This window comes from Pteropus alecto, unplaced genomic scaffold (genome assembly GCF_000325575.1).
Source record: "Pteropus alecto unplaced genomic scaffold, ASM32557v1 scaffold224, whole genome shotgun sequence".
Classification (NCBI taxonomy): domain Eukaryota; kingdom Metazoa; phylum Chordata; class Mammalia; order Chiroptera; family Pteropodidae; genus Pteropus; species Pteropus alecto.
The window spans coordinates 3,866,276-3,870,273 of record NW_006436289.1 but is presented as its reverse complement, the minus strand read 5'-3'; the positions used below and the strand labels follow the sequence as shown (position 1 = coordinate 3,870,273).

General features: G+C 47.1%; 1 pseudogene; it reads left to right on the top strand.

Annotated features, from left to right (window-relative positions):
• On the top strand, positions 1-112 carry LOC112480463 (annotated as a pseudogene).
• Positions 113-3,998: the final 3,886 nt, after the last annotated feature.

Genomic DNA, 3,998 nt, shown 5'->3' with positions numbered 1-3,998 from the left:
GCCATGCCACCCTGAACAAGCCCGATCCCGTCTGATCTCGGAAGCTAAGCAGGGTCGGGCCTGGTTAGTACTTGGATGGGAGACCACCTAGGAAGACCAAGTGCTGTAGGCGTGAAAAATAAAAAAAATAAGGGATTGTAAGCTGACAAGGTCCTTGCAATCTGTGAGGTCAATCAAGGGTTACCTTGCCTTAAAAAAAGAAAAAAAAAAAAACAGGCAAAGAAGGATGCTTGTTTGGAATATGCCCCTATCTCAGTGGCAATGATGCCTGCCTTTACCTCTGGGCTGTGAAGTTCAAGGAGAAACAAAATCCTTGGGATTTCCGGATAGCGGTGCCCTGGAAAGACCTCAGTGGCCACCCCTCTGCCTCCAGGAAGTCCTTTTGTATATCCTCGGCTAGTCTGAGGCCTGAAGAGCTGGGTGACAGCGTGTGGCTGCCAAGAAGTTTTATGGTGCTTCATGCTAGTTCTGGCTTCTATTTCGGGACCCACAAAGGTCAAAGTCAGTCCCTGCCTGCAGGAATGGCGAAATGTGTGCCGGGAGCAGCTGGGTTCCCCAGCCTCCTGGGTCCTACTAACCAGGAAGCACGAACCTCGAACATATCAAGCACAGGAGTTGACATAAACATCAGCAGTGAGCCCCGCGGGACCTCTCCGTACAGAATCCCCAATGAGCCCCAAATGGAGAAAAATACAACTTCTCGCAGCTCATTCTATAGCTCGCCTACCTCCCCCTTCTCCTATTCCCTCAACCAATGAAGTAGCTTGATTAAAAATTAAATACAGTAGCAATTTAAAACTGCCCTGCAGTGGTGGCCCCCATGGGCTGAACCTTCCTGCCTGCTCAGGCTGCTGTTGATTCTGGCAGGGCTGAGCTCCTCACCGGGCCCTAATGCTGGCACGACAACTTGCCCATAAAACACCCTGTAAATAAAGTTCTAGGGGCCTCCATCCCGGACCGTCTCCCATTGCGCTGGAGCCCAGAGCACTCAGTGCTTGCTTTTGCTTTAGCCCATTTCTCAGGGGCCCTGTAGATTTAAAGTGGCCCCAGCCCGTCTACCCAACCCCCAGGTGGCAAGATTTCAGGGCGTTGATAGAGATCCTACCCAGGCACTCTGCAGAAGGGAGCCAAGGTAGATGGCAAAGGACTCTAGATTTGGGATCATAAGCCTTGGGTTTCAATCCCTGACTTGCCACTTCCTAGCCATGACTTCAAAAGTCAGCAGTCCTCAAAGTCTGGGCCCTGAGCAGCAGCATCCACATTACCTAGGAATTTGTGGATATGCTAGTTATCAGGCCCCATCACAGACCTGCAGAATCAGAAACTCAAGCAGAAGACCAGCAGTCTGTGTTTTACCAAGTCCCGTAGGTGATCCTGGTGCACACTAAAGCTCCAACCACTGTCTGAAGTCAATTCCCTTGTCAGAGACTCACTGTTCTCATCCAGAAAACGGAGAGAAAACATCTGTTTTGCAGAGTGGTTGTGTTAAATGAAATTACAGTATGTGCAAGTGCCTGGCACCACACCTTGTTCCACAGAAGGTGACCCACAAGTGCTGCTGCACTGAAGGGCTGAGGATCCAGGTAGACATGGCATGTGAGCCCTCGCTCGCACTTCATGGAGGCGGGTGCCTCTCATTTGGCCCCAGCTGCAAGGGGTTCTGAAACCAGACTGCATCTCACAAAGCACCAGAGAGGCGGTAAAAAAACAAGCATATCCCATAGGGAATGGAAATACGGATCTTCCATTCCCTTCCGGAGGCAGGCTCAGGCCTTCAGTCTTCACCTTTTGCCTCTGGACATGACTGTGTGCGAATAATACTAGGAGATAAGAATCCATTCTTCTCCAACATTCTCCATACCTCCTGAGCGGGAGTGTTCCCAACTCCTAAAAACGATCACAAAAGTAGCTACTATGTATTTTCTAGCTCATGTCAGGCAGGCTCTGCAGCGATGTACATTATGTAGTACATGTATCATCTATTTTCTTTTCACCATAGCAATAACAGCAGCGCTGTTCATGTTCATCTTTGCTTTCATCAGTGAGAAAAACTGAGGCTGAGAAGGTCAAGTAACTTTCCCAGGGGCACACGGGAAGGAGCAGGTTCAGAGTGTGAACCTAGTTCTCTCTAGTTCCAATGCTCTTTCCACAGTATTATCCAGCTGTTAAGGTTTCCCCTCTATCTACCACTTGTTCATTCACCCAGTTAACATATTTTTTTGAGCACCTATTACGTGTCAAGCAGTGTACTGAGCATTGTGGCTAAACTGAATTCTGTCTGTTTCTATATAAGCTGGATCTTATCTTTGCTATCAGGGAAAAAGAGACAAGTTGATCAAAATGTGATTATTTGGGGCGTTGAGTCAAGTACAGAAACGTGAAAAATCTAAAAAAAAAAAAAAGTTGTTTCAGGTCCTTAATTCTCTCGTTTGTTATTCCTACACATCTCTCCGCCAGGCTGGGAAAAAGACCAGAATATCTATATACGGGGAACCATGCGAAGGTCTTCAAGGGCTGAGAGGGTATTGTATAGGGCACACGCGTAGTGTGTGGAGGTATGTGAGATATAACTTTAAGTTTATCTAAATATCTCTAAACTAATTAGTGTTCCCAGTCCCTTTCCTTCTCTAGTCCTGTGCACTCACACACACACGCCCACAAAATAAGGAAGAAAGAGAAAATAAAAAGGGAAGAACAAAAGTCTATCCTGACTAGACAATAGAATGGACTAGAATTCCAACAATGACACTCTGTACTGGCCTGGAATCATTGGTCCTTTGGTGCTGGGGACACGTGACTGCTGTCAGCTGCTAATCCAAGTTTTACATTCCCTTTCCTCTGGCACCACCCACTAAGGGCTGCAGTTGGCCTTCGAGAGACTCTAACGTCTTCCCAGTCACAAGGGGTAAAAATAAGGGCATCAAGACAGGACAAAATGGCAGATTTGTCCCCTTTGATGCAACAAAGAGCTGCAGAATGGGCCTTGTTAAAGAAAACTTTGAATGTGTCATTGTTATGGAAGCAAGCTGGCTGAGCCACGGGGCTATTTTATGGGCATTTGGAGTTGGCCTAAGTGGAGGGTATTGTGAGCCCCAGATGAGTTTCTATTTCACACACCTGCTTTCTGCTGGGGCTGGCTTCCCTCTATGCCTGATGAGCCCAGGAGAGGAGAAACTAATGAGCCCTCCAGTAATTGACAGTCCACCATCCCTAGGCTGCCTGGCTCCCAAATTTTGGAGACAAGTTTGCTCAAGACCTCAGTGATGGGTAAAAAAGCCTCCTTTCCTTCCTACATGACAGCAATAAACTTCCCCTAAGCCCCTAAATTATAAATTCAAAGGGAGCTGGATTGAGCCCCAGGCCGCCATGACTGTGCCTAAGAAAGGCATTTAAGGAGAAAGGCTCAGTGAAGGGTATTAATAGAGGAACCTCTCCCTGGAGGTTCCTGACATTAGAACCTGACATTAGAAAAAGCCCTTGGCCTTAAGCCTCTTGAAAATGTCTAATGCTATAAGCCGCAGATCCTAGACACTGTGCTAGCTTAGAATGGACAGAGGACTGGGGTTGGTTGTATGCGACACTCATTGTAATGACTTTGGCTCTGTGCCTGGAGCATTAAATCCATTCATTTATTAAATAGCCACTTACGAAGCACTTACTCTATGACACCTAATATATGTGCCTAAAATTGTCTATGTCATCAGGCTCTGACGGGACAACTCCCTAAACTCTCTCTGGGAAGAGGGACTTGGGCACTTTGAGTAACCCCACTCTCGCTCTCCCGTTCTGTGGGTTTATGCTTCTCCCTCTCCAGATCTCCCTAGGAAACTGGTGAGATTTGAATTGTTTGTAGTGTAGTTAGTGTTGCGTTGCGCCAATGTTAATGTACGGTCTTTGATAACTAGGCTGTGGGTATGTAAAATGTTAACGTTAGGAGGGAGCTGGGTGAGTGATATGTGGGAATTCTCTGTACTGTTTTCTCGACTTTTCTGTAAGTC